Genomic DNA, 27529 nt, shown 5'->3' on the forward strand with positions numbered 1-27529 from the left:
CGGGCCACAGATTTATCTCTGAGAGCCACCAAGGAGACCGCCAGAGCTATTGGGCGGTCTATGGCAGCCTTGGTGGCAACAGAGAGACATCTGTGGCTCAATTTATCTGATATTAAAGAGAAAGACAGGGCTTTTCTCCTTGATGCACCAGTGGAACCTACTGGTCTGTTCGGCGACGCTGTAAATGAAGTCGTTGACAGATTTCAAGAGAGTAAAAAACAAGCGGAGGCTTTTAAAAAATATCTCCCGCGCCGCCACCAACCCTCTGGGGCAGCTGGGCCTGAGCAGCCCCAGCCGTCTAGCTCTTCATACAGGCAGCAGCAAAAAGAGAGTGTCGCATCTCGTGCTCCACCTCAGAGATACGGTGGGCCAGGTCGGCACTCTCAGCCGAAGCCTTCTAAGCCGAAGACCGACCTGAGGGTCGTGCTTCAGGCGAGGAAGGCTTCAGGCCAAAAGAGGTCCTGACACCAACACCGTCAGGTCTCCAAGGGCGCCCCCCCCGCGGGGTGGATTGGTGTTCACCTCAGTATACGGTGCCCACTCCACTCCGTTGCCCTCAGGGGACCGTTCTGCCAACCCCGCCACCTTTGGTGCTTCGGGGCGCAGCGGTTTCCAGCGAGCTCGTGACTCGTCGTCCACAGGACGAGGTGTCACACTTGCAGACTTCAGGGAAGTTAGAAACGCAGCCAGATCGGTTAGGTGCTGCCATTATGCTTCAGGCCACCGAGATGGTTGCAGTGGAAATATCAGAGACCAGCCTCGAGAGGCTGGTTCCCTTAGTAGATTTTCTGGCAGAGTGGAAACTTCTACCAAATATATCGCTATGGGTCCTGCAGACAGTAGAAAAGGGGTACAGAATTCAGTTTGGATTCCAACCACCTCATTTCAACGGAGTGCTGGTAACGTCAGTGCGTCCCGAGCAGGCTCTGATAATGGAACAGGAAGTAGAAACCTTGTTAAAAAAGGAGGCTATAGAACAGGTCCCTGTACAAAACAGAGAGTCTGGTTTTTACAGCCGGTACTTCCTAGTTCCAAAAAAGGATGGAGGGTTGCGCCCCATATTAGATCTTCGTCGTCTGAATTGTACAGTCATGAAACTAAAATTTAAGATGCTGGCGCTAAGTCAGATTGTGACCCAAATCAGATCCGAGGATTGGTTTGTCACAATAGATCTGAAGGACGCATACTTCCATGTCTCCATCCTTCCACAACACAGGAAGTTCCTGAGGTTCGCTTTCGGGGGCAAAGCGTACCAGTATCGGGTTCTTCCATTTGGTCTAGCTCTCTCACCCCGCACGTTCACGAAATGCGTAGATGCAGCTCTGGCCCCGCTCAGGCTGCAGGGCATACGCATTCTGAACTATATAGACGACTGGGTGATTCTGGCACAGTCGCAGGAGATGGCGGTTTGGCATCGAGATGTCGTCCTCGCACATATTCAAAAGTTGGGGTTGAGGCTGAACGCGAAGAAGAGTGTGCTTTCTCCAGTACAGAGGACCACTTTTCTAGGCGTGGTTTGGGATTCTGTAGCAATGTGGGCAGTGATTTCACCCAACGCACTGCGATTCTGTCAGCTGTAAAGAGAGTAAAACTAGGCCAGTCATTCACTGTCAAGCAGTTTCAAAAGTTGCTGGGGTTAATGGCAGCGGCGTCCAAAGTGATTCCTTTTGGCCTGCTGTACATGAGGCCCTTACAGTGGTGGCTCAGGACCAAAGGGTTTTTCCGAGGGGGATCCCTTTTCGTATGATCAAGATCACGCGGCGGTGTCTCCGCACCTTGGTCATATGGAAGGAAGCCTGGTTCCTGTCCCAGGGTCCGGTGTTGGGGGCACAATGTCGTCGAGTCACCCTGACGACAGATGCCTCTCTCACGGGCTGGGGAGCGGTAATGGAAGGCCGCTCAGCCCAGGGTCTGTGGAGGGACCATCATCTTTCGTGGCACATCAACTGCCTGGAGATGATGGCAGTCTTCAATGCGTTGAAGTTCTTCCTCCCGGACCTCAGGGGCCATCATGTGTTGGTCCGTACGGACAACACATCGGTGGTTTCCTATGTAAATCGTCAGGGGGGTCTGCCTTCGCGCCCACTGTGCAAGCTGGCGCACCAGATCCTCCTGTGGTCTCTGGGGAAGTTACTCTCCTTGAGAGCAATCTTTATCCCGGGGGCCCAGAATATAGGAGCGGACATCCTGTCAAGACAGGGGCTGAGGCCAGGGGAATGGAGACTTCACCCCGAGGTGGTGAAGCTCATTTGGGAAATTTATGGCCAGGCGGAGGTGGATCTGTTTGCGTCTCAGAATACGACGCACTGTCCACTCTGGTTCTCTTTGACACATCCAGCTCCTCTGGGACTGGATGCCATGGTGCAGACGTGGCCGAGGCGGCGTCTGTACGCTTTTCCCCCAGTTGTTCTGCTCCAGGGAGTTCTGGAGAAAACTCGCCGGGAAGGGATAAGTCTACTGCTAGTAGCTCCTTACTGGCCGAGCCGGATTTGGTTCTCGAACCTCGTAACACTACTCGATGGCTCACCTTGGAAGATTCCCATCAGGAGGGATCTTCTATCTCAGGCGGAGGGCTCAATTTTTCACCCCCGCCCAGAAATGTGGAACCTGTGGGTTTGGCCACTGAGAGGGCCGAGCTCATAGAGTCTGGTCTCTCTACCGAGGTAGTGGAGACCATTCTTAGCTCCAGAGCTCCCTCCACGAGGAGACTATATGCCCTGAAGTGGAGGTTGTTCACTTCTTGGTGTCAAGAACGACAGTTAGATCCAGTCAACTGCCCTGTTGGTTCAGTGCTAGATTATCTACAAGATCGTTTCTCTTCCGGGTTAACCCCTTCTACACTAAATGTGTATATGTCAGCTATTTCTGCTTACCATGCCCTTGTGGATGGTATCACTGTGGGGAGGAACCCGTTGGTAAGTCGTTTCCTTCGTGGCACTAAGAGGCTGAGGCCTGCGGTGCGCACTAGAGTTCCTACTTGGGATTTGGCTATAGTGTTGGAAGGTTTATCTGCGGCTCCGTTCGAGCCACTTGACATTATCTCAGAGAAGTTTCTGACTCTGAAAACCATCTTCCTTCTTGCCATCTCTTCTATTAAGAGAGTAGGAGACCTTCAGGCCTCATCAATATCCCCTTCGTGCCTGGGGTTTGCACCAGGGATGGTTAAAGCTTTCCTTTACCCTAGATTAGGGTATGTTTCGAAGGTATTAACCAATGTTCCATGGCCTATAGTGCTGCAAGCTCTCTGTCCTCCTCCATTTGTTAATCCAGACCAGGAAAGATTGAACCTTGTATGTCCAGTGCGAGCACTGGATGCTTATGTCCACAGAGCTGCCCTGTGGAGGAAAGCAGATCAATTGTTTGTTTGTTTTGGATCTCATAACAGGGGTCTCCCTGCGTCCAAACATACAATGAGCAAGTGGATAGTCGAGGCTATCTCACTGGCTTATGGGTCTTCTGATCAGCAGTGTCCACTAGCTGTCAGAGCCCACTCTACTAGGAGTATGGCGGCCTCTAAGGCCTTGGTATCAGGGGTTTCCCTCAAAGAAGTCTGCGACGCGGCCGGTTGGTCCTCACCTCTCACGTTTGTGAGATACTATGATTGTCGCGTTCACTATGTCACGGGGTTCAGCGTAAATGTAACGAAGGATAATAGGTGGGAGTTTCACTTACCAAATTGAAGTGCGGACCAGTCACATGTTGAAACGTGGACCAGTAAAATCCCAAACTGGTGTGTCGTATCCAGTAATGAATGAGCGCGGTGATATAAGCGGGAGCGAAAATTAGTTTTGGCATGATGTCTCATCAGGAGAGATGCGCCACCGGTAAGCTCCTGTCTCTGTCTCTGTAGCTGCAATTTAAGTTTGTTGTCTGTTTTGCGCTGCCGCTATATACGTGCGCCACTTGTATGCTTAATAACTGTTACTTTGGTCACGCTGAAAATCCTTGTGCGCGGTCTGATATTAATGTTGTCGGCCCGATAGTATCCGTGGATATATAAAAAAGCAAATGCTTGAAATTGGAGCGTTTCACCGTCACACGAGTTACTTCCTGTTTGCGGTGCTGGATGGGTTTATAACCTGCTATTTGTGGACAAATCAACTGTTTATGGAAAATAAATAAAACCACTTTGAGTTATAGCAACGTGTCCTCTCCTGATGCCCTGTTCGGTGGGGATATTCGTAAAGAACCGAACAGTTATAAACCGCTGGTTCACTGCACTGGATTGAATGCAGTTAAGAAACAGCCACGGACTGCTTCATTAAGGGAGCTCAATCAACCTAAAATCAGCCGGCCTCTCACTTCTGTGACTGAACCAAGTTTGTCATTAATTAAACTACCCGTTGATAAAGGATAAAGGAGCGTGTGTGCTCATTGGCAGTGACGTCTCTCCAGTCAACGCAAAGGGAGTAAAAATGGCAGACTTGGAAAAGCTTAAAAGCGTGCGATCAAGAGCACAGGCTTCATTCACAAAAAGGGCTCATACTCTCACCAAACCGGGACTCTTGGAACCGACTGAAGTTCTCAGTGAATGGAAGATCTTCAGGACAGACTTTTCTAAAGTCATGGATGCGGGATATGAGTATGCTGAAGCCCTGAGAGAGTCAAAGGATGAGGAGGTCATAGGATCTGCAAAGCAAATTGATGAAAAGACAGCGGAGTGTGAGAACAGGTTCCTCGAGGTAAAGAATGCCACCCAGGAAACCTTTTGGACCAGCTACGCAGAGGAGGTGTTTTTTAAGCAGGTCAAAACAGCTGAGTCAGTCATCACTCAGGCAGAGGAAGAGGAAGTTAACCCTCGGAGGTCAGTCAAGGATCGTAGGCTAAGAAATAGAGGTCTTGAAAGAGAGGTCATTGAACTCAGAGAAATGCTGGAAGAGTGGAATGAGCTGGTTCCTGGTTCACGAGCATTAGATCTCAAGAAACGCCACTAGACACTAGAAAAGAGGATCCTGGCGTTGTTTGACAAACTGGAGGAGGATGAAGCTGACCAAGTAAAAGGTAGAAATCTGGGAGATGAGAGCAGCGCAGTTGGTGATCCGATACGCGATGCTCTCCCAGACATGGATGTCGATCTCAAGCCTGGAAAGCCCAAAACATACACGGGGGCATTGAAAATGGACACACGTTACTCCTCACAGCAAAGCAGCCTGGAAAGGACCAAAGGAGACCTTAATCTTAAGCCTCAAATTAGCCTTGAAAGAGCACGGCTACCAACTTTCTCTGGTGATATGAGGGACTATTATCGCTGGAGGACTGAATGGGAGGACCTACAAGAATTAGGTAACCCACAAGGTGTGGAATGTATAAAAAAGTTCCACTTATTAAATAGTCTGCACGAAAAGGTCAAGAAGGATCTCGTCCTATCTAGTTGTGGATCCGCCGACGATATGTTCAGGCTGCTGGACAGCAAATATGGGAACAAAGCAAAAATAGTCCTAATGATCACCAACGAGGTCCAGTCTCTTCCCCCCGTCAAAGGAAACCATCCAAGAAAAACCATTGAATTGATCCAGGCTGTTGAAAGGGCACTGTGCAACCTCCAGATTCTTGGTGAAGAGGATGCCGTGAAGAACCGTGTTGTTGCTCAATCTCTTGAAAGCAAGCTTCCCAGTTCACTCAAGAAGGAGTGGATTATGCACAAAACTGACCCAGCAAACAGGTTTTCTTCACTGTATCATTTTGATTGCCTTCTAGGATTCTTGAAAAAGCAAGAGGAGATCCTTGAGGAGTTGGATCAGTTGGAGCCAAGCCCTGTGGACAAAAGCCCTGTGGAAAAGGGTGCTGCAGACTACCCAGATAAGAGAGGGAGGAAGGGTTTTACTAGATCCACAGCAGGTCAGAAGGACGACTATTCCAGCTGTATTGTCTGTGAAGATGACTCTCATGTCGGCAAGTTATTTGCGTGCAAGGTATTCAGGGAGCAAGACCTTTTAAGAAAAAGGGCCCATGTGAAGAAGCTAGGGTTGTGCTCCAAGTGTTTGAGGCCCCACCCCAAGGATGGTAAAGGATGCACACCTAGATACCTCTGCCCAAAAGTAGACTGTCGGAAAGGAGGGGTGTCGGACCACAATTACCTTCTGTGTCCTAAGCCACCGACTCCAAAGAAGGACAATAGCAGTGAGGAGCAGAGTACCATAAAAATTGGAGGAAGGAAACTTGGCCTAACCAACAAACAAGAGGAGTTTTTGGCAGAACTTACTCCAGAACAGAGAGAGAAATATAAGAATGCATTCTCAAACAAAATATCATCAACTGTATGTGCCAAGGCTGGAGAAGGACTACAAGAACATCCAGTGGTGATGATGCTGATGGAAGTGACGACAAACTCCGGTTGCCTTATTGGCTCCCTGATCGACCTCGCATCTGATACCAATTATATCACCAATGAAACTGCCGATCGCCTTGGACTGTGTGGTGAGAACATCAGGCTTATAGTCCATGGAGTCGGGGGGATGAAGAAGACTGTCCTGACAAAAAGATATTCCCTGCGGCTGAAGGTAAAAACATCTAAGGGAAAAGTGGCAGAGCATAGAATTCTCTGCTATGGCCTGGAGAACATCGCCGAGGTGACTCAATCAGTCACTGCCGAGCAACTGCAGAAGTTTTTCCCAAATGTACCCAAAGATGAACTGGTCCGTCCTACTAAGATCGACCTCCTTATTAGTCATCGAGAAGGTCGTCTTGTTCCCCAGCCAATCAGGATTGTGGAAGACCTCGTTCTCTGGGACGGTCCACTAGGAAAGACCGTTGGGGGAACCCATCCCGATCTCATTGAGACAGTCGACATGGCCGTGTACTGCTCTGAGACTCACCTTGCAAGAACCATGAGATTGGCCTCGATGGCGTATAAAGAGACCATCATACCTCGAAAAGAGGAAGGGAATGCGCTTGGCCGGTGCACAGCAACCGCCAACAAAGAGGTCTTCGAGTGGTTCAGGTGGGACAGCATTGGAGCTGCGTGCAGTCCTCAATGTGGCGGCTGCAGGTGTGGTAGGTGCCCCCCTGGAGGAAAAGAAATGACCCTTAAGGAGGAGCGGGACCTGGAAAAGATAAAAGAATGCTTAACATACGTGTTGGCAGACAAACACAGCAGCTCTCCCCACTGGGACACAGCTTATCCCTGGAAGACAGACCTCACAGCACTGCCAAACAATCGGCAGGCAGTGGAGGCGACCTTTAGAAGCACTGAGAAACGTCTGGAGAAGGAACCTGTGTGGAAGGCTGCATATAACGAGCAAATACATGAAATGGTTTCAAGAGGGGCTGCTGTGAAACTAACAAGGGAGGAAATTAACAACTGGGAAGGACCTAAATGGTACATCAGCCATCTGGTTGCACCGAACCCTCACTCCTCCTCAACCCCTGTGAGAATTGTGTGGAATAGTAGCCAAGAGTTCCGAGGCATAAGTCTAAATGATCTCCTTCACAAGGGTCCTGATGTACTCAATCCCATCAGAGGTGTACTTTTAAGATTCAGGAGTGGACTCCATGCCGCACTGGGTGACGTAAAAAAGATGTACAACTCAGTGTGGTTGAAAGATGATGAAGTTCACCTCCACCGCTTTCTCTGGAGACAACCCTGAGGACAACATCGAGGAGTTTGCAGTCGTCAGAGTAAATATCGGTGATAAACCCGCAGGATGTATTGCCCAAGTTGCAATGAAGGAGACAGCCAACCTTCCTCAGTTTACTGATATGATTGAAGAACGGCGAGCTCTGACTGAGGACAGCTACGTGGATGACATCCTGACCTCACACGATGACCTCAATATGCTGGAAAGGATCACCAAAGGGGTGGAGAAGATCTTGAGAGCGGGAGGCTTCTTCCTGAAACCATGGGTTCTGTCACGCCAAAGTGGGAGGAGTGGAGCTCCTTCTGAAACAGTTGTACCCAGGACTCTGGTACTGCCCAACCAAATGCATGATGGGGAGAACAAAGCGCTTGGGGTCGGTTATGAACCTGAGACAGACAAGCTTCGGTTGCTGACTTCTATCAACTTCTCTAAGAAAAGAGGGAAAATGAGGACAGGATTTAATCTGATCATGGAGGATGTCAGGGAAGGAACACCAAATCCCCTTACCCGGCGCATTCTTCTTAGCCAGATTGCCGCATTGTACGATCCGGTTGGTCTTGCCTCACCAGCCAAACAGAAGGGAGTGATGTTGGTACGAGAATCATTCCAGGAAACTGGCAAGAGCAACCAATCTAAAGAAACATGGGATGCTCCTCTCTCACTAAAACTTCGAGAAGCCGCAATAACGCTCTTTGAAGAATTTGTGAGACTTGGCCAGGTAAGGTTTGAGAGAAGCATCACGCCGCCTGGAGCCATAGGCCTACCAACAGGGATCACATTCTCAGATGGAAGCGAATCCTCCTATGGAGCCGTACTCTACCTGCGGTGGAGAACCCAAGACAAGGTTGTAATGAAGTTTGTGGAATCCAAGGCTAAACTCACCCCCCTCGACCAGAAGGGAGATGTAATCAAAGCAGAACTCTGTGGCGCGGTCTTCGCTACCCGCCTAAAAAAGTATTTTGAGAAGCACTGTCACATTAAAGTCAAGCAATGGATTCACTTTGTGGACAGCCAAACAATCCTGGCAGCCATCCAAAAGGATAGCTATGGCTTCCAGACCTTCTTCGCAAATCGAATTGGTGAGATTCAGAAAGCCGGACATGTGGAAGATTGGAGGTGGATTGAAGGCAAACGAAACATTGCTGACATACTTACCAGAGGTGCAACTCCTGAGGAACTAAATGAAGGGTCAGAATGGCAGCAAGGCCCTGAGTTCCTGAAAAGGCCTAAAACTGACTGGCCTATGAAGAGGGCCAGTGAAATAACACCCTCTGTCGCTGAAGATGTGGGAAAACTCCAGCGGAAAGCCTTCTCAGCAGTGGTCACCAGGGCCCAGTCAAAAGGAAGAACTGACCTTAAAGGGCCTGGCATCAAGGCGGACCTTAGACATGCAGTCAATGTTAGATCAACATCCCCATCTGTCTCGGGTGCAACATCAGCGGCAGACAGACAGATAAGGACCTGGGCACTTGGTCTAGTACACCTTGTGGAACCTCAACGCTTCAGTTCTCTGTCGACGCTGTGTGGTTCCATAGCATGGACTCGACGGGCTGCAGAAACCTGGCTGAGAAAATGCCAGGCACCAGACTCATCAAAGTGGGAGGCAAACCGCTCTATCCTGTCTACTGGGGAGAGGGCGCAAGCTTTCCGAGACCTGGTCCTCGCAGCCCAAGATGGCAGTCAGTTTCTGGACTCAACACTGAACCGCTTGGTGGTCCACAAAGATGAGAGCACAGGAATCCTTCTCTGTGGAGGACGAATCCAGTCCTGGAAAGAAGATGGAACAGCTGTTCCTTTAATTCCATGTCGTTCATGGCTTGCAACGCTACTGTCAAGAGAAGCTCATAACGAGAACCATGAAGGTGTTGCTGCCACGCTTCTGCGCACCAGGAGGAAAGCATGGATTGTGCAAGGTCGGAGGATAGTAAAGAAAGTTGCAAACGACTGTATTGAATGTCGCAAACTGAAAGGGAAGATGTGCAAGCAGATGATGAGTGATCTGCCGCCAGAGCGCTCACAGCGTGCAAACCCATTTGAGTATACCACACTAGACCTCTTTGGCCCCTTCGAAATCAAGGATGCTGTCAAGAAAAGAACAGGAAAAAAGGTTTGGGGCATAGTATTCTGTTGCATGGCATCGAGGGCGGTCCATGTGGACCTTGTTGATGACCAGTCATCTGAAAGCTTTCTCCAAACTTACTCTCGCTTTGTAGCATTGAGAGGCAATCCCAGAAAATTGTGGTCAGATAGGGGAACCAATTTCATTGGAGCTAAATCTGCCCTACAAGACTTGCATAGGTACTTAGCTACCTTACGGGAATCATCCATAGAGAACAAATCTGCCAAGAATGGGACAGTGTGGGCATGGAACTTTCATCCAGCTGACGCACCTCATCGTAATGGGGCAGCAGAAGCTGCAGTTAAGCTCATAAAAAGGGCTCTCACTAGCCTCGGAGGGACAATAAGCTCACTCACCTGGGGTGAGCTCCAAACCCTCTTCTACCAGGCAGCTAACCTCACAAATGAAAGGCCGATTGACGCCAGGGCACAAGAACAAGAAGACTCTATAGAGTATTTGACCCCCAATACTCTGCTTCTCGGAAGGACGAGGCAAGGGGGAGATACAGGAGGAATTGACTTGTGCACCCATCCCTGGCGCCGTCTCAGATCCATCCAGATTGGTGTGGATATGTTCTGGAAGAAGTGGAGTGAACTTGCCGGACCTAACTTATTCATTCGGCCAAAGTGGCACCAGACCCAGAGAAATGTAGCAGTAGGTGACATTGTTTGGATTGCTGATCAAAACGCACTGCGAGGGCAATTCCGGCTCGGACGGATCGAGGCCGTTCATCCTGACAAGAAAGGACTTGTGAGAGACGCAGACGTTAAGACGTGCGCAGGCCCCCTTGCCTCTCTAATAGATGGGCAACTTAAGAGAACTTATCAGCAGCTGACGTCAGTCATCTTACGTAGAGACGTGAGGAGACTGGTAGTCCTCATCCCTGTGGAAGACCAGTGACTCCTAAACCTCATCTCTTTGGCTACCAGTTCTGCAGGCACTGTCTCTCTCTCTCTCTCTCTCTCTCTCTCTCTCTCTCTCTCTCTCGCTGGTTGGTACGTATTTATGCTGCCTTCGTCACCATTTGCACCACTCACGAAGAATGAAGAGTACATACTCATATGACCAAACCTGTCAGAACACCACACATCTGTCAGGGGAGGTGCTTGAACAATGACAATGACTTTCTATTCTTCATTTATAAAAAAAAAAAAAAAAAAAGAAAAAAAAAATATATATATATATATATATATATTGTATATTATGTGGTGTAATGTTTTGTTTGTGACCGCCTTGAATCACATATTCAGTCGGTCAAGTGGGAGGTGTCGCGTTCACTATGTCACGGGGTTCAGCGTAAATGTAACGAAGGATAATAGGTGGGAGTTTCACTTACCAAATTGAAGTGCGGACCAGTCACATGTTGAAACGTGGACCAGTAAAATCCCAAACTGGTGTGTCGTATCCAGTAATGAATGAGCGCGGTGATATAAGCGGGAGCGAAAATTAGTTTTGGCATGATGTCTCATCAGGAGAGATGCGCCACCGGTAAGCTCCTGTCTCTGTCTCTGTAGCTGCAATTTAAGTTTGTTGTCTGTTTTGCGCTGCCGCTATATACGTGCGCCACTTGTATGCTTAATAACTGTTACTTTGGTCACGCTGAAAATCCTTGTGCGCGGTCTGATATTAATGTTGTCGGCCCGATAGTATCCGTGGATATATAAAAAAGCAAATGCTTGAAATTGGAGCGTTTCACCGTCACACGAGTTACTTCCTGTTTGCGGTGCTGGATGGGTTTATAACCTGCTATTTGTGGACAAATCAACTGTTTATGGAAAATAAATAAAACCACTTTGAGTTATAGCAACGTGTCCTCTCCTGATGCCCTGTTCGGTGGGGATATTCGTAAAGAACCGAACAATGATCTTGACCTGGAATGTGCTCCAGGTTCTTCAGTGCTCCTGTCTTGAATGTGCCACAGTTTCACACGACAGGCATTTGGTATTATGGCGTTTTGGTATTTCGTTCCCAAAGCTGTCCCTAGTGGACGCAGTGTGAAGTTCCCTCGAAAGGGAACGTCTCAGGTTATAACTATAACCATAGTTCCCTGAGAAGGGAACGAAACACTGGGTCCCTTTGCCATACTCCCTGCATCCCTGTGATCCCTTGCTTCGGCAGTTTTGCTGAGGTCTGATCGGATCAGAGGTGTATTTATCCTTTCCTGGTCGTGACGTCACCCGCCCGTGACGTGCACGTTTGCCATTGGCTGAGTTGACATACAGGCATCAGACGCTATCACGCTGGGAGCGTTCCCAAAGCTGTCCCTAGTGGACGCAGTGTTTCGTTCCTTTCTCAGGGAACTATGGTTATAGTTATAACCTGAGACGTTTTATACATATGCATATACATTTTATACATATGTTTTATGCATATATTTTAAATGTTTTATAAACAATGTTCGGGGGGAGCTCTATATGATCAGCTCAAGAGGAGGCATATCCTTCTCAAAACCTTAGCATATTGTGATAAAGTCAAATATTTTCCATAATGTAATTATAAAAATTACACTTTCATATATTTTAGATTCATTGCACACCAACTGAAATATTCCAGGTCTTTTATTGTTTTAATACTGATGATTTTGGCATACAGCTCATGAAAACCCCAAAATTCCAAAAAAAATCTCAAAAAATTAGCATATTTCACCCGACCAATAAAAGAAAAGTGTTTTTAATACAAAAAAAAGATATGCCCATTATTTTTAAGAGTTAGGAGCTACTTTTAGCCTTAAGATGTTTTGTGAATAAGACCCCTGATGTGCAGCAAAAGACTTGTGTATAGATGTGTTGAGAGATGTGTTGAACTTCACAAAACAGAAACTAGCTGTAAGAAAGCATTGAGAATCCCCACTTCCACCATCAGGGCAATAAATTCAATCAGCTAAAGATGTTCTGAATCTGACATGTGCCTATATCATCCTAATGCACAGCGAGGAGAGTTTGAGTGGACAAAGACCCTCTAAGATCACAGAATTGGAGAGATTTGTTGAGTTTTGGGGTCAGAAGGACAAAAAAAATAAAATTAATATTAAATCAAACAAGCCCTACATCACCACATGTTGTTTGTGAGGCTTCCTCCTCGCTCATCCAGACACAAACTCCAGCATATTCAGATGTCAGACACGACTGGAGCTTCAGACAGGACCTGCTTCTGTGTTCAGATCAAACTATAAAAAGAGCTTTTTAAAAATGAGTCTACCAGAGGCTGCAAACAGGAAGAAAACGCACCCCATGCCCACGGTTAAATATACCGCTGGCTCTTTAATGTTGTGGGCCTGTTTATTTGCTGGAGGTCCTGGATATCTCTTTCAGATATATGGTATCATGGATTCGAGCAAATACCAACAGATAAAAACTCAAAACCCTCCGTTCTCTGCTAGAAATTATAGTTGGCCGTGGGTGAATCTTCCATCAAGACAATGATCCAAAACAAACATCAAAATCAACACAAAATGAAGCTTCCGCCATGGCCATCCCAGTCTTCTGACCTGAACCCTAGAGAATGAGCGATGAACTGAAGAGAAGAGCTGGGAATATGAAGGATCTGGACAGATTGTGTGTAGAGGAACGGTCTCTGATCTCCAAACTCATCAGACATTATAGGAGAAGACTCAGAGCTGTTATCTTGGGGTCATGAGGTTGTAAGTATTTAATAAAAGGGTGTTTTGGAGAATAGCATCTTTTAGTAATGAGATCAACCCCACCCCACCCCCCTCCCAAATACGTTACAAAGCTGGGAGCACTAAATGATATTCAACGTCACACTAGATGCTTTTAACATTAAATATAGCACATAAACACTACCTGAGATTATCATTGCCATGTTTTGTGTTGTTGTTCTAGCCACAACGTCACAGAAATAGAAACCGTTTCTAAAATAGAATCATCTCGTGGTGTGGCTGGTTAGGAACTATTGAGTAGACTGGAGAAGATTTAGTCCATCAAACCTTAAAGCTTTAGGGTCATTTCTTCTTAAAGTGTTCGACATTTCATTTAGTAACGTTAGGCAGTTTTGATTCATATGCTGTTTAATGTTTAATGATCGCGTTATCAATGTGCTTAATTGATTACTTCTATCACTTTTTGGATCCAGAGATTTTGTACTATTTCAGAAGATGCGTAATAGCACCCCCTACTTTTTTAGTGAAAACATAAATGGTCAGAAATGTCTTTCAATGGTGAGGAAGCGATGTATCATAAATGATGGAAAATAACCTCAATGGTGGAGAAAGTGTTATTGTCTTCTTTATTGTATGTAGTCAAGTTCTCATGGGTGAACACCCTTTAGAGATTTTCCTTGCATATTAATTTTTGGATCAGATGTGTAATGTATGAAGTGTTCAGCTCACCTCTAGAGTTCAGAGCATTTAGCAAAGTCAGTCACTGTTCATTCTGCACAGATTCGTCACCAAATCTGAAGATACGTGCCGGCTGTAATGAATTAACTGGAAGTGTAATAAGCTTCATTAACTTTTATTCTAGCATTAAAATACACACACACACACACACACACACACACACACACACACACACACACACAGCCTCTCCAGTCTCAGTAATTAATGTATGCAGTGGGGCAGAACATTGGCCTTTAAGGCCCTCATTGGCCCTCAAGCGCTAGACCTGTGCGTTTAAACACACAGTGTGAATTAATGTCAGCATAAACAGACACACTCACTGTACGGCAGAGGATGTTTCCATCCGTTCATTATCAGTAGAGATGGTGTATTGCCAGAATGTTGAGTGATGCTCCACCATGCAATCACAAGTTGAGACATTTTAACAAGCAAACTCTGCTGTGCTCTCAGGAGTAGGAATCCATTTACCAATGACAATCTCCTGATGTGCTCCCAAAATTCTTTGTATTCCTGACACAGCTCTTTCCACACCCTCAAAACACATCTCATGCCTTCATATCCATCTGTCAGAGTCAGGTTTGGAATGACATGACTGCCAGTAAATAAGGACAGAAGTATAATTGTGGGTCCTTTAAACATATAGGAATCTCATTACCATTCACTTTCTCGCTACTGACCAGATGCTTGTTGTTTTGAGAAGCCAGACAAATCTATTGAATTATTGTCCTTTCTCTTGTAAAAAGTTTTCGGATAGCAGAAAAGTAATATTATTCGCTGTAATAGGCTCTCATAGTATTAAATGGTGTCAAACATTTCAGGTTTTGATTGACATACCAAGATTTCAGCCGTGACCAGACGTAAATACGGCTTCTGAAACCGCTGGATGTTTCACTGCAATCCAACAACAGATTGATTATTGTTATATACAGTACACTTCCTCCCTCATTGTCATTTAGCATAATATAAGACGCTATAGCAGAGATAAACTCTCACAAATCCAGCAAGCCTCATTTAAACCAAAGGTTCAAACACAAAGATCAAGAGTTTAAATTAGAGGAGGAATCACAAAACCTGCAACATACTTAGAAAATTAACATGGCTTCAACAGCAAGTGCAGATAACTAACCTACGACCTAATGAACTAAACATAACCAGGAAATGCCATAAAAGGTGCTCACTGTCTTTATTATTATTCCTCAACTCTTATATTGATTTGTGTAGGACGGTTTCAGCGAGCAGGTTTTGTGCGGCTGTGCCTCTCCTGAGGGCAGAGATGATGGTAGTGATTGATGGAGCTCAGGACTCATGTTTGTTTCGTAGATTGTGTGACAAACATCACTATTTCTCATTTAACCAGTGAACAGAATCTTAAATCAATATATGACCAATTATCTGTCAACACGAAATCAAAACTGTACCTATTTATGTTCTTATATATATATATATATATATATATATATATATATATAAGAATATATATATAAATTGGGGTCTTTAGTAGTAGTTTGATGTTCGTAGAAATATCTTTTTTTCTATTGCATATATTGCTTGTTTTCCTTATTTCACTTATTTAGAAAAACTTGAGTTTTAGTACCTTCATAGCATATTGTTGTGGAATATTTTATCGGGGTTGTCCAAGTGCCCAAAAAATGAGGTTAAATAAAAATGACCCATAGAGCAGGGCCACTGCCCTGCAGAGTTTAGCTCTAACCTTAATCAAACTCACCTGCCTGTTATCCTGAAGAGCACAATTAGCTGGTTCAGGTGTGTTTGATAAGGGTTGGAGCTAAACACTGCAGTGGGTTAGGGTGGGGTTAGGATGGCCCTTGAGGACCAGGGTTGAGAATGCCTGCGATAAAGGGTCAATGCATGTTCCTGGTAGTATTACGAACATATCATTAGTTAATGTTATTGTAAAGAGAAAAAAAACATCTCAACTTTAAATTTTTCTTATACACTTTACACCATCACATCAAGTCCCTACACTTTTTACTTGTTGAAAATCTGAGACTTTTATTATTCTCTTTTTATATTTATTCTATATTATCTTAATGATAAAAGAGCTAATGCTAAATAACACAGTGTTTGGAACAACAGTCTGTCCTCTTCTCTTCTGTTTTAATTGACTTGACATTTCCACTCTCCACACATAGCCTTGAAAATAACAAGCACTCTCTGCTAAAAAGATCTGGAGCTATGGAATCGTTTTCTTCTCTTGCTTCTCTCTTTTATTTCCGTGTTCTTCATTTTCTCTCACTCTCCTTTGCTAATGTGGCCGTCATGTCCTGGGCTGAGCTGGGCTTGTCTGTGCTGGGGTGAGAGAACAGGACCTCTGGGTAAATGCTGGGTAATGATGCATTAACTTCCTTCAGTGCTTCAGTTCCTTTGGGCTGCTGGTCTAATTCCCCTTTTACAAGAGCTCTACTCCTTAAATCAATGAATGTTCAACAGTGCATAGATTCTGTCATGCAATATTCAGAGAACAGTATTTTTGGCATTATGTTACTGTATCCTTTTTTGCACATTTTCACAGTTCATGCAAACTAGGTTCATCCCCTCATCTTTAGACTGATGCTATTGTTTAGCTGTAACATACACTATTTGCCAAATGTTTTGGGACACCTTCCTTTAAATGCTCATGAACTTTAATAACATCCTATTGTTAATTCGTAGGGTTTAAAATGGAGTCGGCCCACCCTTTGCAGATCTAGCAGCTTCAGCTCTTCTGGGAAGGCTTTCCTCAAGGCTTAGGAGTGTGTTTATGGGGATTTATGTTTATTCTTCTAGAAGCTCATTTGTGAGGTCAGGCACTGATGTTGGACGAGAAGGCCTGGCTCTCAGTCTCCGCTCTAATTCATCCCAAAGCTGTTCTATCGGATTGAGCTCAGGAATCTGTGCAGGCCAGTCAAGTTCCTCCACACCAAACTCCTCATCCATGTCTTTATGGGCCGACGCTTTGTGCACTGGAGCGCAGTCATGTTGCGGCAGGAAGGGCTGTCCAAAATGTCTTGGTATGCTGAAGCATTAAGAGTTCCTTTCACTGGAACTAAGGGGCCAAGCCCAACCCCTTAAAATCCACCCCACACCATAATCCCACATAATCCACCAAACTTTACAATGGGCACAGTGCAGTCAGGCAAGTCCCGTTCTCCTGGCGACTGCCAAACCCAGACTCGTCCATGGGATTGCCAAACAGAGAAGCGTGATTGGTCTCTCCAGAGGGGGTCAATCCCCCCCCCCCCCCCCCCTCAACTCATCGTAGAGGACGGCACGGCAAACCAGGTCTGGAATATCTTAGACTCCCGGCGATGTGGTGGCCAGCTCCAGTACCTAGTTGACTGGGAAGGTTACAGTCCCGAAGTACGCTCATGGGTACCTAGAAACAACATCCTTGACCCCAACCTGCTTGAGAACCTCCATGCTACCCACCCTAACCATCCAGCACCAGAGGCAGAGGTTGTCCACCACGTCATCGGGATCCTCGGCCCTCTGGAGCAGGCTTGAATGTCACAAACATGTCAGGTACTGACAATACACTGATTCCCTTGAGTACTATTCACACGCACCTGCACATCATCATCTCATCGCTGCCTGCACTTAAGCCCCACGCACACAGTCAGTCACTGTCCCATCGTGTTTGTATTAGGACTTACATGTATACTTACCTCAAGGACTTCCAATGTGTTACTTACCTGCTTCCTCGTCTCCAGTGTGTCTCCTCATCTCCAGTGTGTCTCCTCGTCTTCGCCTCCTGGCTTCCTCGTCTTCCTGGTTCCAACAACCCGTCTTCCATATCTGCCTGCAAACAAACTTTTATCATCAAGTATTATCATCCAGCTGTCCACCATTCCTGAACTCTCATCTATCAGTCTACTATCTTGAAAATCCTTCATAATCATTTCAGGAAGGTGGTTGTTATGTATGATAGCATTTTTTTTCCTATTTAAGTGGTTAAAGTGACTCTTGTTATAACTGATCCCATGTTACAACGTTTCTCCCACATCTATAACACTGACCTTTGGACGGAATCTGGGATTATGACATCACTTCCTCACTCAATAGAAACCCGAAGTCTTTCTTTATTGCTGGTGGTGGGTGACCTGAAGACAAGAAGCTGTTGAATCAAGGACATTAGCCAGAGGAGATCGATACACTGGGACAGTGACATTGTTTCTGCTTTCTTCGTCTGTATCGATTTTCATTTATCCCTCCATCCAAGAGCCCCGGCCTGTGTGGAAAATAATCTATATTCGCAGCAGGAATGTGGCAGCGTAGGCCTTCTTTTTAAGGATCAGACTGTTTTTACTGATGGTCAGAACAACCCAGAGGGTGTGTGTGTGTGTGTGTGTGTGTGTGTGTGTGTGTGTGTGTGTGTGTGTGTGTGTGTGTGTGTGTGTGTGTGTGTGTGTGTGTGTGTGTGTGTGTGTGTGTGTGTGTGTGTGTGTGTGACATATATCCTGGAGGTGAGAGTCAGAGGGAAATAGTGAAGAACATCTTATGATTTCATCCAAAATCATAAGAAATGATTTGCATAGATGATTTATAGACCATTAAGATTTCTTTGCGATATTATTTTGTAGAATTTCAATTTTTTCTTTCTTTTTGTCTTTATACAAGGAACTCTCTTCGTGAAATAAGATTTCACCAATTCACTGTGAGCAAATATTTTGGATCCAAATGCTTTCTGAGTGAGCTATGGATTCAGAAAGAACCCACTTTGAGTGTTTATTTACTTATCTATCAGACATTTAACACCAAATGATGTGAACATTTGAGGAAGGCATCTCTTGAACTCACAGTCCTCCTTGTATGTTTAAAAGAAGCTGGAATGAACCTGATGAACTTAGCTGAACTGCTGAAAGTGTACTACAACAGCTTGACTTTCAATCACTCAGGATCTCTCTTCAATCTAGAACTACCAAATATTGTTAGGAGATATGTAAACTCAAAATGTTACCTGAATTATTAAGATGATGTGATTATGTTGCTGCCCTGTGTTGCACAATATCCAATATCCACAGATGAGAAAAGCTTTCTTTCCATAATTCACAAATGAAAAGTAAATCTGACCACACAGCTGAAATAAGCTATGAAAACGGGCATTATGATCAATGTTCTTACAACACCAACTGTAATGCTCATATCTCCTCAACTTATGTTCCAGGCAGATAGTGTCTGTTACTGGACTGCTGGCTAAGCCTCTTTTTAACTACATTGATTCGCACATTAGCACTTACCACCATGCCTTAGAGACACCACTGATTTTCAGATAAACTTCATTAGGTTCAAATTCCTGACTGTAAAGTGGTTCATCTGGCCACTTCCCTCTAGTGATTTAAAAGTACATAGACTTTAGACTAGAAAGGAAGAAAAACTATGCAAAATTCTTTTGATCTGTCTGTAAACAAAGAATCCAGGAACTGTAGCTCTTAGGGCGTGTCCGAATCCATTTCTCCCCTCGGCTAGTTTCATCGGAGAGCCCCATTATCCCAGTCGCTGCGCTGCCTCAGCGGGCACAGGACCAGAACTATGCGGGCTCTTAATCTTGACTTTCCTCAGTCGTAAACAGAGCCATGTGGGAGCAGAGCTTTCTCACTGAGAATGTATCACAGTAAGCCCCCTTGAGGGCTGAATGCATGTGCTCCACTCATAGTAACACAAAACTCGAGTCCATCTTCAGGAGTAATAAAGTGTAGACAAGGGGAACACATCTGTCAACCTGTTTGTTCGCCATATCACACGACATGAACTAACTCCTGACCAGACAGGATAAGACTTCACAGCCTCAATCGCAATGCTTTACACAGCACACACACAAGTGGCTTCCTGAAGACAAAGAAGCTGATGATATGTTTGCAGGCAACCTATTTATACGCCCAGAAGTAATCACACTTTGTTGGCCAATGATATTGCTGTGAAGTTACATGTGCCTCAGACACTGGGTTCCACAAGGACGAATCTCCACAGCATCAGCAACTGATGTGGTCTTAAATGGGAACCTATGAATGAAATGAGCACAGCACAATCACAAATCAAATAGACTTGTTGCCATTTCTGTATGTCTCTGAGCTTTGTCAAGAATACTATCCGCTAAGATACAGAATCTATTTTATATTGAGTCCTCTTTTTTGAGATTCTGTATTATACTAAAAGTTTTATAATTAAAGTTTTATAGTAGCATTCAGTCACTGCTGTGTTCACACTGACCGATGGATCGGCGACAGGAGGTTTCACACTGCATGATTGGACAAGAGGATGAATCGCAGACAACTCTCAGGAACGCATACTTCACAGGCAAACACACGTGAGAAGTGACAAGGAAACAGCACGAGAGTTTACGTGTGCGTCAGACTGGAGCTCTCGCACGAGACTGGGATTGTTATAAAAAATTATAAACTACTGAAAGTTTGTAATCCAAATTGTCTGTGCGCTGATTTGCAGCAAAAAGGAGAAAAAGAAACAATTATTTATTCTGATTATGATGGTAGAAATGGTTGGGGAGATGCGGGGAGCAAGGATTGTGTTCTGCAAAGAGGGATGGAGGTAAATAAATAATTTTGCAATGTGCTGCTGTTGCAGCCGGACAGCAAATGTTTGGGATTTGTTTGATAGAATTGTAAATGTATCTATTAAAATTTCAGATATTTAGCATGTGAAATATCTCACGGGTTATTCTCTCAGATCGCATCTTTGATCATTCACACTACACGATTGTCACTCGTGTGAACGAACACCGATTTGTCTGATTTTGTGCCTAAAATCGGCCAGTGTTAACTCTGCATTAGTGTTAGTGTTGTCAAATCGATAAGATTACTGAATATAAACTGAATATAAAGACCTCAAATTCATATAGTCAAGATATAAAACTGGTCTAAACAATGGATCTGCGATAAAGTGAGTAATGTTTCATGAAACAGTTGTGACTAACTACTACTAAAAGTCGCAATTAGCATATTTTCAAAAAACCTTCAAGATGATTGTTTGAATCTGACAAAAAAGGTGCTCAATTTTGAGAAATATCTAGTTATCTGAAGGTTCCAAAACAAAATCACCCAGCAACTATACCTTAAAATCCCTAGTAATAACACCACATTTGACACACACCAAGTCAATACCAAATATTTAGTTTAATTAACATTAACGAAACAGACAGCCTTTATTAAGACGTTCAAACGTTCACTTAAGACATAACAGATGATGATTCTGTGAATGTATATTGGGATCACGCGCTGTGAGAGGCATCTTTGTGCGCACGTATAATCTGTTAGTCAGCACCAAAAGGGGGATCGTTTTCATGGACAAATGAAAGGTACTCCTCTCTGAAAATGTACAAATAAAGAAACGTTTAGATGTTAATTGCTACTTGAAGCATTGGGATTGTTAAACGAGAGATTAATTAATATTTTTTTGTGAAAATCTTAAAAGCTAAATTTTTCACTTGTTTTGCGTGTAGCTCAAAATGATCCTGTGCACATTCCCACTCAATAAGTCCAATATCATTCAATTGTGTTAGGTGAGGGTAGATTAAGTGTTATCTGCTGTGACGTCACAATCATGTTGCATTGTGGTCTATGGATCTGCCTGAAGTGTGCATATTAACTCGTTTCCTCTGTCAAAATAGAGAGGTTGAGGGTCTGTCCAAATTAACTTCCCTCGTCCACTTGACAAATTGGCAGGGATTTCCCTAAGAGGAAGTGCTTAGGGAAGATTGTGAGTGTATATCTAAAACGTGGAGTCTTCTCAGGGTCAGAAAAAAAGTCTTCTCAGGGTCAGACTGTGGGACTTCTTCAGTGATATGCAATTATAGTTGAGTAGAGGAAAAAACCAACAGCCAACAACAGACTAAAATCCTCACACTGGCCCTCATTTATTAAAAGTGCGTACACCAAATTTCCAGCGTACATCTGCGTATACCCAAAACCACAGTGACTTTGAAATTTATCAATATGGACGTTGGAGTACGGCACGCTCAAATTCTACGCCTAAGTATCCTGAGAAGAAGACTTACAAATTGTCATGCAATTATTAATGTGAATTTCACTTCCCTGGTGATGGCCTCGTCTCTCGTTCTCCATGTCAGACAAATTTCGCTTCTTTGCCGTCTTCCATGTGTCCATGGCGTAAAATGAGGGCGTGGAGGAGGCTTGTATATATAGGGGTGTGTTATTCTAATGACGATCGTTTTCAGCCGCGGCATTGATCAAGGGCAAGTATTGCGTACACCTGGATTGCAGAGAGTGTAAGCATAATCTTATGCCAATATATAAGCCCGTTTCTATGCAAGATTGATAAATAAGGGCCACTGAGCATAGCTATAATGTCAAGTTCTACATTCATTCATCAACATGTGATTCCTAATTCTTTTTCCTGGAGGAACACCAACACTACACATTTTGAATGTCACCCTTATCCGACTCGTCCATTTCAGAGTCCATTGGAGTCTTTACTAATGTGCTGAATCAGGTGTGTCAGATGAGGGGACATACAAAATAGTCACGGCAGATTTTTAGAAGCACTATTTTCCAATCCAGAAGGCCGGATGGCTTGAGCCTCTGCCCCTTTGAAAGGGAAAGTGCCCTTTTCGATCGCACCCCAGTGCTCCCGCGAACACAATCTCTAACGAGGTGGGCAACCCCACCCCCCCAAACGTGAATGGTACTGCCTCAACCCCAGCATAAACCACCGTGTAAACCACAATGCTCTATAAACCACTATCAGAGGATGTAGCACTGTCAGAAAAAAGTAGTTAGTGCTTATTAACCAAAAACTGCTTCTCAAAAGAGCCCAGGGCCATCACTGTTGGTGTATTGTAGGTCTGTATGACTATGTGTATGTGTGTAGTACAACTGCAGTATCAGGGTCAGGTTTGTAGCTCTGCTTTAACCTGGTAGAGAGATGCATTTGTGTTTGATGCTGTGTTGTCACTGCTGGCAGGTATGTGGCGGAGATAAAAGAGCTGTTTGTGACGCTGAACTTCTGAACCTGTGGTTTGCCTCAGCTGCGTTTACCCCGACAGACATTACATTTACTCTCAGAGCTATACATCGCGCGCAATGAAACAGACAGACGTGATTCTGAAGTAAAGAATGTTTGATATCAACACTGCTGAGTTTCCTAACATAAAGCCGAAGAATGAAGAGAAACCTCCCACACACACACATCAGAAGACACTAAAAACACTCTCAGACCTTCTCATGCTGGTGAAGAACAGAGGATGTAGAGGCAGAAAGACACAATTATGTTCACTTTCTGTTCAGTTTGGATTGTGCAACCTATTCTTTTAATTTGTGCAACAACTCTTTCTATCTCATTCAACTGTGCAGAATATTCAAGAATTCCTTGAGTGCTGTAGAAATGACTTCTGTAGTCAGTGTCAATAGTCTGAACTTTGCTCTCGGTGTAATGCTGTTTGATTAGCCTGCCAGTGTTTGATAAGTGTCTGTGCAAGCAACTGAGCTTCTTCTGAAACCGGTATCAATTTAACCCAATCTAGCTTCTGCTGAGCTCAGACAATATTAGGGGCTGTAGTCATGCTATTGATAGGTTTTACATGCTTTAACACATTTTCAGATTTCAGTCAAATGAATGTAGTTTACTAGCCTGTCAACTCTAGTCAGAATATGAGTCTGATGCTCGATTGGGCTGTGATTATGGGGCGTGTTTCAACCCAACCAGGAAAGACCTCAATTGGACAGACCTACAACCAATCAGAGCAATGAAGCGATGTCAACAGAGCTTAACTGCACTGTGTTGCCAAGTCCGCGTTTTTTTGATTGTTTTCTATGTTCGCGGGTTGAAGCGACTATTATGTGATATATAGACCCATGAGTGCTAATTTTAGCAGCAACCTTGCCAAAATAACACACATTTTACTCCCAAGCACCATTTTTCCCCCAGAGAACCCCCCAAGAAGCTATTGTTTAGGGCTAGTAGTTGGCGGGTTTTGTTGTAAAAACTTGGCAACCCTGTCTGCACGCGCGCTGGAATAAACGATCTTTGCCGGTGTTGTAAAAAAATAAAAGACTTTAATGATACACAGAGTACTTAACCCAACATGATCATCATTTCTGAGAGAATTAGTGATGGTGATGCAGATACAAACAAGCTCTCCGTTTAGGATCCGAACAAATATAATCCAAGCCCCTTTGATGACATGTATGATTACATTACTGTTGATCATCTGTCTGTAATCGTCTAAAGCCCACGCTGTTGATCTCATTGGTCAGTTTCTGTTCGTAGATAATTACTCCTCTATGGATCAAGGCCAGACCAAACTGCCTGACCTAAAAATGTTGTGGGCGGGGCTAAATTCGGCTGACATCCAGGCTAGTAGTTTACTTTAAAGTTGAGAAGATCTGTACATTATCCACAACAAAAGTGTATATTTATCGTTTGAATTTCATGACAAAATGGACAGAATACTTCATATGTCTGCGTGTGAACTCGGATTGAAGTCTGTTCCAGGCGTAAAACATGATGCCATTCGGTACCGATCGGTAAACACATGCACCGTACCGGAAGCCCGAATACAAATGCGTGTACTTTTACACCCCTACTGAATAAACAAAAAAGACAAACTACTTGAAAGACACAAATCTGTGCAAAAAGATCACTATTTGTTTACTTTGGAACTTTTGAGATTGAAAACTCTTGAAGAAATTCCTGTGTTTCACTTTGTGATTTCCCTGGGGGTTTGTGAATCTGTTGTTGAGCATGTTGTTATCCCTCATCCAGTCTAAAAGTTGCTTGCCAATGTTAATTTCCTGTTTTCAACCTGTATCCAGCCTGCGCTCCTGTGTTTTCAACTGTTTGCTTCCCTACATATTTACCCATCTGGTAGAACTACCGTAAATAAACTCCTGTACTTGGCCCTGACTCCATCTTCCTTGTACAGTAGTACACCATTCCTAGTACACCATCTTCCTAGTATAGTATCCATGTTGACTGGAGCTGGGAAAGTGCACCCTGGTATGACTTTTAAAGGGGTGATGAATTGAAAAATCAACATTCCTTTGAGCCTTAAGCCCTATTCGGACGGGATTAGATTAACATGGGGACATGGGGGTAAAGTCATTTTACCTCAGGACGTCTGTAATATTAATGGCCAATTCGCACGGGATAAGACATCTCAGTAAAACTAGCAGAAGTGGGAGGAGTAACTGGCTTTACGCACGTCCTTGACGTCATGTGCGTATGACGTTACCGTTATAACGTGAGCAAACACACAACCTGAGCGCCAGTCTGAACTCTGTCTCCAATATATATGTGTTTTAATAAACAGTTAGGTTCAGTCTAACGATTCTGATTGGATTATGTTGGTAATAGACACTTTCCTAGAGCTAAAATGTGTTGTGCCTCTAATAAGTGCTTTTGATCTTCTTTTTGCTTTCAATGATATGCGGAAAATACTGGACATTTTCCACAGATTTGTCCCACCACCTACAACGCAGCTGAATGCTTCAAGCACCTCCAAGGTCACAAAATGCGCTTTTTTTTTTACTTTTAAACAGGAAATGACAGAATTTTACCATAGATTTTTACAGCAGGTCTATTCGAACGGGATTAGTATTACCCAAGGTCATTTTTCCAGACCTTTTTCCAGAAGGTAAAAGTCTCGGTAATCTTTACTGACATTAGCCCTATTCGGACTGGATTAGTTTAACATGGGGACATGGGGGTAAAGTCATTTTACCTCAGGACGTCTGTAATATTAATGGCCAATTCGCACGGGATAAGACCATAGACAGTAAAAGAAATGGACAGAGCGACCCCATTGACGTCAACGGCGAAATATTTACCCGGAACTTCATTTAGACCCTGGTTCCTGCGGTCTAAACACACCGAGTACCACCCAAAGTTCCTGGGTAAAGTACCTGTGGTGGAAATGCGGCTAAAGTAAAGCTTTTATTGACACAGGCCCAGCAAAGGAGAGATCGCAGAATATGATACGACCATTGACGTCAAAGAATGCAGAAACGCTGCCTCAACAGAAAAAATATGTACGCCTGATTCTGTAGCCTGCCCACCGACTCGTGGAGCTAAACGGATTGCGCTACTGAGTAATAAGCATGCCGAAGTTTGCAAGATATTGCACTATTCCTGGTTGTGGAAGAACACAGTCCCTGCATAAGCTTCCTTCAGATTCTAAGATTAGGAATGTGTAGTTGAACTTCATTTTTAATGACGATCCAGGTCACGTGCGTAAGACATTGCACGTTTGTTCACTTCATTTCACTGTGAAATCGTTTGTAAACAAGACTCAAGACTGAATTTGCAGACATACTGCGATTAAAACACAATGCTGTGCCTTTTATATTGGATCCGACAGGAATGGTGCAACACCCTTATGTAATTAAAACGTTTTTTTTTAATATGTGATAGTATTGCATTGTTACAGATAATTTTGATTATGTGTACGTGTCTAGCAGAACATACCTTAGCATGCTTTCACAGGCTGGAGAATCCTTTATTTGTTGGTTCATTGTGATTTGGGATCAGACCCAACATCCTGGGGCTGTGTTTTCCAGACAGGCTACCAAAACGAAAGCCTGTGAATCTTATATAGTGCAAGATTTAAGAAGCTATTGAAACTGAAATAGTGAAATAACATTCCTTTCTTGATGTGCAATGTTCACGACTGTTTACTTGGTATTTGAAGGAAGGGAGCGAGTGTGTGTGTGGTTCGTGCTTATATCCACCGAGCGGGCAGGCCAAGTAATACAAAAATGATATTCCAATCAATTGCGGGTGGAATCATTGTGTTTGTTTGATAAAGACGAGCCCTGTGAGAGAATCATTCTGTTTGCGGTTTTCAAAACCATATCTCACGTGATCTGAGAGGAGAGCAGAAGCTCATTAAATATGCAAATCTTATCCAATCCAATCCTATCCGGGACGAGCGCTGTGTGAACAAAAGCCGAAACTAATGCCGCAACGTGTACGTAGTTATCGTGCGACTCCTAGAGCTTGTCTCTCCGCCTGAAGCGGAGATCGCTCGCCGTTATACGTCACATCAGGATGTCACGTGTCAACTCGATCCGGGAATGTCGGGTCGCATTATCCGTGTATTTTACCGGAATCGCAGTGTGAAAGGGGCTTAAGTGGCACAAATGTTTTATTTCCAGACCACTAGGTGGCACTGTTCCGAAACTGTGCAGGTAGCCTCAAGTCATGGTTGTCATAACACACACCAAGTTTCGTCAGAATACAATAAAGTGCTGTGGAGATAAAGCCCTTACATTAATTTTAGCAGGCACTTTGTCAAATTTGTTTGCGTGTAATTTGAGATCGTTTTAACCAATTGACTTGAATTATATTACTTTTTGTCGGCATGGTCTGAAGATTATCTGGTTATATTTTCATGAATATTGGAGCAACGATCTAGGAGGAGTTTGAAAAAGTAGGTTTCTATGAAAATTCTAATTAGAGGGAAAATTCTGTGCAATTCAAATTGGGCAACCGGATCGGCTTGAGCCA

General features: G+C 44.3%; 1 protein-coding gene across 1 annotated transcript in view; it reads left to right on the forward strand.

The window, feature by feature from the left end:
• schip1 (schwannomin interacting protein 1) overlaps positions 1–27529 on the forward strand; it is a 393923-nt gene that overhangs the window by 216005 nt on the left and 150389 nt on the right. The window lies entirely within an intron of this gene.

Source organism: Pseudorasbora parva, chromosome 8 (assembly GCF_024679245.1).
Source record: "Pseudorasbora parva isolate DD20220531a chromosome 8, ASM2467924v1, whole genome shotgun sequence".
NCBI lineage: Eukaryota > Metazoa > Chordata > Actinopteri > Cypriniformes > Gobionidae > Pseudorasbora > Pseudorasbora parva.